The following is a 12,939-nucleotide window of genomic DNA, read 5'->3' as shown; positions in this document are numbered from 1 at the left end:
TTTCTAGTACTTCTCACTCATGTATTACAGATAAGGAAATATGAAATACACTTCAGGAACTTTGGAAGGTTGAAGTTAGACTTTCAAGTAGTAACCACCGGCTTCATCACCTACTGCTGATTTGAAGGACTAACGTGGGGTCTGCACTTCACAGCTCGGTCGGGCCAAAAGTGAATAAATGAGAAATGAAAGCTAGGCATCCGACAGGACGGATCTCCTTTCACGGGTTGGGATGAGAAATATTTAGCCTTTTTTTGTTAGAAATAAAACCATAGGTGTGACATGGCACATAGCGCCTGTTGACGGGAAAGAAGCAGGAACTCAGAAAGTCAGAGACCACTGTGGGAGGGAACAAGGTGGAACTAAATAGATCTAATTAATGACGTGGCAGGACAAGGAACAGGAAGTAAAGGTGTTGCAAAACACAGAAACAAAACAGGGAAGACTACAAACGGAAGAGCACCGGGACAGAAAAAGATACCAAACACAGGATAATGAAGAACTTCGTCCAGGAGATGTTTCATTGTGGGGAAATCAAAGTCCAACGTATGTTCAATCAATCAAGGATTATTTAAATAGCCCTTCATCTCAGGTGCCTCGGAGGGCTGCACAAACCACAATCACTGGTCTGAACCCCCATCCTGGGTACAGCCATTGCAACATTTTCATGATAATGTGGGTGTTACGGTACAGCGGGGAAGAAAGAGACGGCACAGAATCAGGGACATCGTTTTAGCTCTATTTATTAATAAATACAATATGCAATGAGGCGTGCTACTAATACAAAATGGGGCACACTTTTGACACCCCTGCTATAGATAATAAAAAATTTAATCCAATAAATCTATGGATAAAAAGCAGAGCCTGGCGACGCATGCGCGTTTATCATAACTCTTGCTCTCTCTGTCTCTGCCCCTCCTTCACGAATGCTGCTGCTCGCACAATTTTTTTTGTTTGTAACCCCTTCTTAACCCTGAACGTACATTGAAAATACACGCAACCCTAACTCAAAATGCCGGACATTTGAGGCATTTAAGAAACTCCGCCCTGACAGCTCCGCAAAAGAGGACATGTCCGGTGAAAAGAGGACGTATGGTCAGTCTATCCTATCCTAGCCCGTTAGCTGCTAGCATGCCGTGTGTTGTGCCTCGGTGTGCATTGTTTACACAACGTACGTTACGCTACTTAATATGTCCATGTGGAAACTCGTTCGGTACACCTCCGAACCGAACCGAAACCCCCATACCAAAACGGTGCAATACAAATACACCCCTAATATATATATATATATATATATATAAAACATATATATGTATATATGTATGTATATATATATATATATATATATATATATATATATATATATATACATATATATATATATATACATACATATATACATATATGTATATATATGTATGTGTATATATATATGTATAAATATACATATATATATATGTATGTATATATATGTATATACATATATATATATATATGTATATGTATATATGTATGTATGTATATATATATATATATATATATGCATACATATATGTATGTCTATATATATGTATGTATATATATGTATGTATATATGTATGTATATATGTGTATATATATTTGTATGTATATATGTATATATATATATATGTATGTATATATGTATATATATGTATATGTATATATATACATATATATATATATATATATATATGTATATATATGTATGTAAATATGTATATATATATATATATATATATATATATATATATATATATATATATATATATATATATATATATATATATATATATATATATATATATATATGTAAAAATAATATAAATGATGCATTATTACTCTTATTTGTATTGTAGTAATGCAGGACAATAAAACGGGGAGTTATTTATTCCCTCCTATGTCTCAAACAGACAACTCCATTATTACAAATGATGTATTTCTCCAATTTAGTGTACAACTTAACTCCAGACTATTTTAGGAGAGTAAGGATGAAATCCAAAATTGCGGAAGTAATCAGTTTAAAAAAAAAAAAAATCCCTTGTAGTGAGTTTTTAAGCATGGAATCCAATTACTGGATGACTTTAGGTCACTGTGCCCAGGTGCATGTTCATCTTGAAATAAAATATTTAAAGGCTCCAAACCAAAAATAACCATGTTAAAAAAAAAAAAAATTTAAAAAAAAAGAGATGAAAAGATAAAGGAGTGTTTTATAAATGAGTCAGGGCAGCTCATGGAGATGAAGACGAGAACGTGGGCTGTTGGGCCAGCAGATGGGAGTCTGGCGTTCAAGGCAGCGTGACAACGCCTGTGCAAGGAATCACATGCTCCTTCCCGAAAAACTCTACATGCAACACTACATTATGCTAATGACCCAGCCACTCCATTAATTGCAGCGATGATTGGATGTAAGCATGTTATTACCACATGACACGTCATGCACTTCCTGTTAGCACCTCTGCGAAGAACACAAAACTACTAAACCCAAAAGCAGTGAAGTTGTCACGTTGTGTAAATGGTAAATAAAAAGAGAATACAATGATTTGCAAATCCTTTTCAACTTATATCCAATTGAATAGACTGCAAAGACAAGATATTTCATGTTCACACTGAGAAACATATTTTATTTTGCAAATAATCATTAACTTAGAATTTAATGGCAGCCACACATTGCAAAAAAGTTGTCACATGGGCATTTTTACCACTGTGTTACATGGCCTTTCCTTTTAACAACACTCAGTAAAGGTTTGGGAACTGAGGAGAAACATTTTTGAAGTGGAATTATTTCCCATTCTTGCTTGCTGTACAGCTTAAGTTGTTCAACAGTCTCCCTTCTGATATTTTAGCTTTCATATTGCGCCACACATTTTCAATGGGAGACAGGTCTGGACTACAGGCAGGCCAGTCTAGTGCCCGCACTCTTTTACTAGGAAGCCACGCTGTTGTAACACGTGGCTTGACATTGTCTTGCTGAAATAAGCAGGGGCGTCCATGATAACGTTGCTTGGATGGCAACATATGTTGCTCCAAAACCTGTATGTACCTTTCAGCATTAATGGTGCCTTCACAGATGTGTAAGTTACCCATGCCTTGGGCACTAATACATCCCCATACCATCACACATGCTGCCTTTTACACAGTTTCCAAAAACAATTTGAAATGTGGACTCGTCAGACCACAGAACACTTTTCCACTTTGCATCAGTCCATTTTAGATGAGCTTGAACCCAGCAAAACGTTTCTGGGTGTTGTTGATAAATGACTTTGGCTTTGCGTAGTAGAGTTTTAACTTGCACTTACAGATGTAGCGACCAACTGTAGTTACTGACAGTGTTTTTCTGAAGTGTTCCTCAGCCCATGTGGTGATATCCTTTACACACTGATGTCGCTTTTTGATGCAGTACCGTCTGAGGGATCCAAGGTTTGTAATATCATGGCTTACGTGAAGTGATTTCTCCAGATTCTCTGAACCTTTTGATGATATTACAGAGCGTAGATGGTGAAATCCCTAAATTCCTTGCAACAGCTGGTTGAGAAATGTTGTTCTTAAACAATTTGCTCAGGCATTTGTTGGCAAAGTTGTGACCCTCGCCCCGTCCTTGTTTGTGAACGATTGAGCATTTCATGGAAGCTGCTTTTATACTCCATCATGGCACCCACCTATTCCCAATTAGCCTGCTCACCTGTGGGATGTTCCAAACAAGTGTTTGATGAGCATTCCTCAACGTTCTCTGTCTTTTTTGCCACTTGTGCCAGCTTTTTTGAAACATGTTCCAGTTATGAATTTCCAAATGAGCTAATATTTGCAAAAAATAACAAAGTTTTCCAGTTCCAACGTTAAATATCTTGTCTTTGCAGTCTATTCAATTGACTATAAGTTGAAAGGGATTTCCAAATCATCGTATTTTGTTTTTATTTACCATTTACACAACGTGACAACTTCACTGGGTTTGGGGTTTTTGTACTTTGTCGCCAATACTTGGTTAGTATGCAGGTCACGACATGTAGATGAAACATTGTTGGCGGTTTTTGATTGTTTTTAGAGGGCTCTCATTAGCTGCATTGTTAGCCACCTTGAACATGCCGTATTTGACGAATTTGAGTGCATAAAGAAAGAACAACGTGTTCTTGTCTTATATAGGGATTGTGAGTGATGGCTAAAATCCCTCCTCCCCCAAATAGTGCAGTTCCTCTATAATTAAAAGGCAGCACAATGTCTAATAGACCTGAAATATTGTTTCTCACAAATACAGCTCATTTTTCTGGAATATAATTCAAACTCTCCAAAAAATATTTGAAAAACTACACGACATTAGCAATTTAACCTCCGGCTGGCAAACTGAGAGGAATTGTTTGAAAATCAACTTTCTGGGTGTTTTATTGCGTTGTGTGAGAGTTATTCGGACTGAACAATCACTTCATTACAATACTTGTTGGAGCTGGACCATGAACAAGTTTGCGAGCTCTTTCCTAAACGTTGTTTGTCCTTTATAGGCCACCGTAATCCCAGTAGCCAAGCTGGTAAAGTAAGTAAGCAAATTAGCCTGCGTTTTTTTAACACAGACCATTTTGAGAACAACAACACCGCATTTTCCAGTATTTAAGCCTTCCTCAATAAATTTTACAAGAAAAATATATTTTTCCATATATTAGCCGCATTGGACTATAAGCCGCAGATATATAGGTTGTGAAATGAGTTATTTACGCAGACATATTCTGTAAATATTTATTTACATTGCTTAATTGTGCCAAATGGTGTCTGTAACACGGCAGTAAAACGGATGATCAAACAAAACAGAAGTCATGGTCATGGACCCACTAGTTGCGGAAGCTAGCTCTCCAATCAGCTAAACAGACTCAACTCCACGATGACGTTTTGGTGAGTTTATGAAATTGAAACAATACAAAAAGAATGCAATTGTAAGTTAGCATATTAGCTAATACTAATGACGCTAGCTTGATGACATTACGATAGCACGTACAAATATGCATGAAAGCACTCCTACAGACATCACACATGGGACGGTTTAGTAAGTATGAATTGTTTTGGTTGTATTGTAAAACTTACAAACGTTACTTTTTTGCCATTCCCCCACAAATGCTAACGGACGGCACTTCAAAGGGGACGAGCAGGTGGTCGGATGCTATGATGGATGATATTGTTATAATTCCACACGTTTCTCTTACGATTAATACGAGACGAAACGGTCAACGAACCCCCACATATGTTATACCGTCGGAAAGGTCTCGTTCACACCGACGGGGGTACTTTAAGTTGGGAACATTTCGTGTTACCATGGCGACGCTATTTACGAATTAAAAAAGAAATGGGCCAATTTAATAGGTACATACCTTTTAAAGGACGATTGCTTTGAGACAAAAGCTAAAAAAAACACGATTACCTCCTCTTGTAGCTCAGCCATTCTTTCTCGTGGCTTGTGCTTAACATCTCATTTTATTCACACACTTTTGTACTTTAACCCTGGCTAAAAAGTTTTGACGTCCAAAGTTTGGTTTTGGCTGGATGGAGAGCAAACTTTTTTTTGCTACCATCTCTCATATTAGCATGCTAACGTTTTATGCTAGCTTTTTTGCTACTTTCTATGTCTACAACAAAAAATGCTGTTTTTTGGTATTTCTTCTTATTCACTCATGTGGTAGCTTCTTAACGTTAGCATGCTAGTATGCTAACATTAGCATGGCAACTTTTCCAGCTAATATTACACTTTTGTCTCTAATTCCGCAGCCATACACCTTAGAGTCATACAACTTGGAATGTGACCCTTGTTAACTGTTAGCGTGCTAACTTTAGCATGGTAGCATGCTAACATTAAAGTGCTCACTTTTTTTGCAAATTGTACACTTTTTTCTCCAATTCCGCAGCCATACAACTTACAGTCATATAACTTGATATGTGAAACATGCTAACTGTTAGCATGTTTACATTAGCATGCTATCATTAAAGTGCTAGCTTTTTGAGCAAATTTTTTTACCGTTTACCCTAGAGTCAACTTGGTATGTGACACTTGTTAATTGCTAGCATACTAATGTTAGCATGCTAGCATACTAACATCAACATGCTAACTTTTTAGCTAACTTGATGTTTTTTCTTTAATTAGACAGCCATACACCTTACAGTCATATAACTTGGTATGTGACCCATGCTAACTGATAGCATGATAACATTAGCTTTTTATAGCATGGTCTAGCAGAGGTCCAGGGCACAGATAGCAGGCCCATCAAAATTTCCGCCGGAATGTTCTAGTTATTATGTATTGTCATTAATCAGTGGTTAATTTGGTCTCAAAAATAAATAAATAATGGAACTAGATGAAGCCATTCTTGAAGGACTTGCGTGGGAATGCTCCAATGCTGAAGTTGAACTTTAAAATGACTAGTTATTGAAGTAGAGCACACAATTCCTGAACAGACTGAATATTTTGGAGTTGAAATGTTTTGAATCGGATAAAAAAAATTGGGAGTTGTGGAACTTTGAAAAATGTCCCATGCTTTTCAATGGGAATTTCATGGAAATATCAGGAAAAGCGGGAATTTTTTGGAAAATGCTAAATATTTTGAATGTTGTGAATTAATTAATGGTTGGTGTTAGAATTTTTCAAATTGGTCGAGAAATGTTGAAGTCGTAATGTTTTTAATTGAAAAATGGTATTACAGAATTCTTGGAATTTCGAGAAAACCGGGAATTTTTCCAGTTCAAAAAACAACTTTGTTTTTTGTCCTGAGGAATGTTTTGACGGTGGAACGGTGGAAGTGGGCTGAAAAATGTGGAAGGAGTAGTCGCCAGAATAAAGGGTGGAAATAGGGCTTTGGAAAACCAGGAATTCTGCAAAATCATGGAATTTTTTTGAACTTGGAAAAATAATAGTCTGAATTTCCAGAATGGTGGAATATGTTGAAGGTGAAATGGTTGGAATACGTGGAAATGGTGAAAGTTTGAAAAATGCCCAATTCATTTTAAATGGGGAAAAATGTCCCGGAAATCTGGGAATTTTTGGAATTTGTCAAGGAAAAGCCCGCAATTCCAGAATAAGCTGAACAGTTTAAAGTTGGAACGTTTTGAATCGGATAAAAAATGTGGGAGTTGTGGAACTTTGAAAAATATCCCATTCTTTTCAATAGGAATTTCATGGAAAAATGGGAATTTTTTTGAAACTGCTAAATATTTTGAATGTTGTGAATGAGCTGAAATTGTTGGTGTTGGAATTTTTGAAATTGGTCGAGAAATGTTGCAGTAGTAACATTTTAATTGAGAAATTGTATTACGGAATTCCTGGAATTTTGGCAAAACCGGGAATTTTTTCAGTTCAAAAAACAACTTTGTTTTTTTGTCTTGATTAAGAGCAATGTTTTGATAGTGGAACGGTTGTAGTGGGTCTAAAAATGTGGAAGTAGTAGTCGCCAGAAAAAAGGGTGGAAATAAGGCTTTGGAAAACCCAGCAATTCTGGAAATTCCTGGAATTTTTTTTTAACTTGGAAGAAGAGTAGATTGAATTTCCACAATGGTGGAATGGTTTGAATCGGTGAAAATATTTGGAAATGGTGAAAGTTTCAAAAATGCCCAATTCATTTTAAATGGGGAAAAATGTCCCGGAAAACTGGGAATTCTAGGAAATTTGGGATTTTCTGGAATTTTTCAAGGGAAAGCCCGCGATTCCCGAATAAGCTGAACAGTTTGAAGTTGGAACATTTTGAATCGGATAAAAAATGTGGGAGTTGTGAAACTTTGAAAAATATCCCATTCTTTTCAATGGGAATTTCATGGAAATTTCGGGAAAAGCGGGAATGTTTTTGAAACTGCTAAATATTTAGAATGTTGTGAATGAGCTAAAATTGTTGGTGTTGGAATTTTTCAAATTGGTCGAGAAATGTTGAAGTAGTAACATTTTAATTGAGAAATGGTATTACAGAATTCCTGGAATTTCGGCAAAACCGGGAATTTTTTCAGTTTAAAAAACAACTTGGTTTTTTGTCCTGATTAAGAACAATGTTTTGATGGTGGAGCGGTTGAAGTGGGTCAAAAAATGTGGAAGGAGTAGTCGCCAGAACAAAGGGTGGAAATGGGGCTATGAAAAACCAGGAATTCTGGAAAACCCTGGAGTTTTTAAAACTTGGAAGAAGAGTAGATTCAATTTCCAGAATGATGGAATGTGTTGAAGGTGGAATGGTTTGAATCGGTTGAAAAATGTGGAAGTGGTGAAAGTTTGAAAAATGCCCAATTCATTTTAAATGGGGAAAAATGTCCCGGAATTCTGGGAAATCTGGGAATTTTTTGAATTTGTCAAGGACAAGCCTGTGATTCTTGAAATAGGCTGAACAGTTTGAAGTTAGAACGTTTTGAATCGGATAACAAATGTGGGAGTTGTGGAACTTTGAAAAATGTCCCATTCTTTTCAATGGAAATTGCATGGAAATTTCGGGAATTTTTTTGAAACTGCTAAATATTTGGAATGTTGTGAATGAGCTGAAATTGTTGGTGTTGGAATTTTTCAAATTGGTGGAGAAATGTTGAAGTAGTAACATTTTAATTGAGAAATGGTATTACGGAATTCCTGGGATTTCGGCAAAACCGGAAATTTTTTCAGTTTAAAAAACAACTTTGTTTTTTGTCCTGATTAAGAACAATGTTTTGATGGTAGAGCGGTTGAAGTGGGTCGAAAAATGTGGAAGGAGTAGTCGCCAGAGTAAAGGGTGGAAATAGGGCTTTGGAAAACCAGGAATTCTGGAAAACCCTGGAGTTTTTTAAACTTGGAAGAAAAGTAGATTAAATTTCCAGAATGGTGGAATGTGTTGAAGGTGGAATGGTTTGAATCGGTTGAAAAATGTGGAAATGGTGAAAGTTTGAAAAATGCCCAATTAATTTTAAATGAGGAAAAATGTCCCGGAAAACTGGGAATTCTGAGAAATCTGGGAATTTTTTTAATTTGTCAAGGAGAAGCCTGTGAGTCTTGAAATAGGCTGAACAGTTTCAAGTTGGAACGTTTTGAATCGGATAAAAAATGTGGGAGTTGTGGAACTTTGAAAAATGTCCCATTCTTTTTAATGGGAATTTCATGGAAAAGCGGGAATTTTTTTGAAACTGCTAAATATTTAGAATTTTGTGAATGAGTTGAAATTTTTGGTGTTATAATTTTCGAGAAATGTTGAAGTAGTAACATTTTATATAAGAAATAGTATTATGGAATTCCTGGAATTTGGGCAAAACCGGGAACTTTTTCAGTTAAAAAAACAACTTTGTTTTTTGTCCTGATTAAGAGCAATGTTTTGATGGTGGAACGGTTGAAGTGGGTCGAAAAATGTGGAAGGAGTAGTTGCCAGAAAAAAGGGTGGAAATAGGGCTTTGGAAAACTAGGAATTCTGGAAATTCCTGGAATTGTTTAAAACTTGGAAGACAAGTAGATTGAATTTTCCAGAATGGTGGAATGGTTTGAATAGGTTGAAAAATGTGGAAATGGTGAAAGTTTGAAAAATGCCCAATTCATTTTTAAATGGGGAAAAATGTCCCGGAAATCTGGGAATTTTCGGAATTTGTCAAGGAAAAGCCTGTGATTCTCGAATAGGCTGAACAGTTTGAAGTAGGAACGTTTTGAATCGGATAAAAAATGTGGGAGTTGTGGAACTTTGAAAAATGTCCCATTCTTTTCAATAGGAATTTCATGGAAATTTCGGGAAAAGCGGGAATTTTTTTGAAACTGCTAAATATTTGGAATGTTGTGAATGAGCTAAAATTGTTGGTGTTGAAATTTTTCAAATTGGTCGAGAAATATTGAAGTAGTAACATTTTAATTGAGAAATGGTATTACGGAATTCCTGGAATTTCGGCAAAACCGGGAAGTTTTTCAGTTCAAAAAACAATTTCGTTTTTCGTCCTGATTAGAAGGAATGTTTTACGGTGGAACGGTTTTAGTGGGTTGAAAAATGTGGGAGGAGTAGTCGCCGGATTAAAGGGTGGAAATAGGGTTTTGGAAAACCAGGAATTCTGGAAAATTCTGGAAGTTTTTGAACTTGGAAAAATAATGGTTTGAATTTCCAGAATGTAGGAATATGTTGAAGGTGAAATGGTTGGAATAGGTTGAAAAATGTGGAAATTGTGGAAGTTTGAAAAATGCCCAATTCATTTTAAATGGGGAAAAATGGCCCGGAATTCTGGGGAATCCCGGAATTTTTTGAATTTGTCAAGGAAAAGCCTGTGATTCTCGAATAGTTTGAAGTTAGAACGGTTTGAGTCGGATGAAAAATGTGGAAGGTAGCGCGTGCCAAAATCTGGAGAAGAAGAAGAAAGACCATATGTGTGAATGCCTTGGAGCATTCACACAATAATATCGTTTATCTGCAATCATTTGGAGGTCAATATATCGTGGGGCAAAATGTGTTTTGATGCAATATACTGTACACTCGGCCTGTGTGCCGCAGAAAAAGCTACAAATCTACGTTCTCCTATATTCATACCAACGCACGAACACAACTTCGGCCCCTAATATGTGCACAGTGGCGTGTGGTGCAGAACACATGGCGGGAGTGTTTGCTGAGTCCTCACTCAACATTGTCATGGCGTCCGCGACACCGCAGGTGTTGCGCAAGCCGGCAGAATATGGATGAGCGGGAGCCCGCTGTGATTGAAATGTGCTAAAGCGAGCGGTGCATCCGTGGGCCGTGGCAGTGCAAGAAAGTAGGTCAGAGAAGAGTAAAAGTAGACTTCTCATGGCCTCGCTGCTTACCCTTCGGCACCATAGCCCTCCGTCTGATTATTTCAACGCAGTCCGTAATGCGCACGAAGACCTCAGATGTGGATTTTCTGGAGAATAACATGTTGTCTCTTTCAGGTGGCCTCACGTCAGGACTTCTGAGAAATGACCTCCCAATGTAAGTCTTTTTACTTGATTGCTTTTTTTTTTTTTTTATCGCTCCATAAACACGAGCAAACAACGCAGCAGCTTTGAACCTCCTAACCTCCGACTGAATAACGTTATTTTTGTGGATAATTGCCATTCCCCCGCAAACGCTAACGGACTTCAAAGGGGACGAGCAGGCGGCAGGATGAGGAAGTCAAATCCACATTTCAAAAGTAACCTTCCTCTCGGCTTCCTGTTCCAAATATTCTGTAAATGTTTATTCACATCCAAACAGTGTCTGTAATACGGCAGTAAAATGGGTGATCAAACAAAACAGAAGTAATGGTCATGGACCCACTAAAGCTATACAGACTCAATAATTCCACAGTCACGTTTTGGTGAATTTATGAAATTGAAACAATACAAAAAGAATGCCATTGTAAGTTAATTAGAGACGTGTTAGCATATTAGCTAATGCTAACGACGCTAGCTTGATGACATAACGATAGAACGTACAAATATGCATGAAATCACTCCTACAGACATCACACATAGGACGGTTTAGTAAGTATGAATTGTTTTGGTTGTATTGTAAAACTTACAAACGTTGCTTTTTGCCATTCCCCCGCAAACGCTAAGGGACGGCACTTCAAAGGGATCGAGCGGGCGGCAAGATGAGGAAGTCCAATCCACATTTCAAAAGCAACCTTCCTCTCAGCTTCCTGTTATGAATATTCTGTAAATGTTTATTCACATCCAAACAGTGTCTGTAACACGGCAGTTAAACGGCTGATCAAACAAAACAGAAGTCATGGTCAAGGACCCACTAAAGCTAAACAGACTCAAAAATCCACAGTCACGTTTTGGTGAATTTATGAAATTAAAACAATACAAAAAAAATGCATTTGTAAGTTAATAATACTAACATAGAGACGTGTTACCTACTCAGTGGCCTAGTGGTTAGAGTGTCCGCCCTGAGATCGGTAGGTTGTGTGTTCAAACCCCGGCCGAGTCATACCAAAGACTATAAAAATAGGACCCATTACCTCCCTGCTTGACACTCAGCATCAAGGGTTGGAATTGGGGGTTGAATCACCAAAAATTATTCCCGGGCGCGGCCACCGCTGCTGCCCACTGCTACCCTCACCTCCCAGGGGGTGATCAAGGGTGATGGGTCAAATGCAGAGAATAATTTTGCCACATCTAGTGTGTGTGTGACAATCATTGGCACTTTTAACTTTAACTTTGTTAGCATATTTGCTAATGCTAACGACACTAGCTTGATGACATTACGATAGCACGTACAAATATGCATGAAAACACTCCAACAGACATCACACATGGGACGGTTTAGTAAGCATGAATTGTTTTGGATGTATTGTAAAACTTACAAACGTTGCTTTTTGCCATTCCCCCGCAAACGCTAAGGGACGGCACTTTAAAGGAGACGAACAGGCGGCAGGATGAGGAAGTCAAATCCACATTTCAAAAGTAACCTTCATCTCGGCTTCCTGTTTTAGACATTGTTTCATCCCCGGCTCAAGGAGGGCTTGAGGCGACGTCAATAACTGAGGAGGACGGACTATTCTAGCGGGTTTTGCAGAATTTGAAATCATGCGCCTTATAAGTCCTGGTGAAATAAGTGAAGGTGTTTATGTCAGTTGGTGGCGAAAAATGGAACAAACACAATTCTTCAATCAGTACCAAAATGTATTTCGATACTTCTCGATATTTTTCTAAATAAAGGGGACCACAAAAAATGTCATTATTGTCTTTATTTGACCAAAAAATCTTAGGGTACATGAAACATATGTTTATTATTGTAATTTAGTCCTTAAATAAAATAGTGAACAAACTTGTATTTTAGTAGTAAGAAAACAAACAAAGACTCCTAATTAGTCTGCTGACGTATGCAGTAACATATTGTGTCATTTATCTACCTATTATTTTGTCAACATTATGAGGGACAAACTGTAAAAATGGATTATTAATCTACTTCTTTATTTACTGTTAATATCTGCTTATTTTCTGTTTTAACATGTTATATCTACACTTCTGTTAAAATGCAATAA

The 12,939-nt window shown here is 37.1% G+C and overlaps 1 protein-coding gene across 4 annotated transcripts in view; it reads left to right on the top strand.

Annotated features, from left to right (window-relative positions):
• dlgap4b (discs, large (Drosophila) homolog-associated protein 4b) overlaps positions 1 to 12,939 on the top strand; it is a 363,341-nt gene that overhangs the window by 194,155 nt on the left and 156,247 nt on the right. For all 4 annotated transcript variants that reach the window (XM_061984691.1, XM_061984692.1, XM_061984690.1 and 1 more), the window contains exon 3: positions 10,859 to 10,898. The gene's annotated coding sequence lies outside the window, so the exon portion shown is untranslated. The remainder of the gene's footprint in view (positions 1 to 10,858; positions 10,899 to 12,939) is intronic.

Source organism: Nerophis lumbriciformis, linkage group LG23 (genome assembly GCF_033978685.3).
Source record: "Nerophis lumbriciformis linkage group LG23, RoL_Nlum_v2.1, whole genome shotgun sequence".
Lineage (NCBI taxonomy): Eukaryota > Metazoa > Chordata > Actinopteri > Syngnathiformes > Syngnathidae > Nerophis > Nerophis lumbriciformis.
This window is presented reverse-complemented; position numbering and strand designations above follow the sequence as displayed.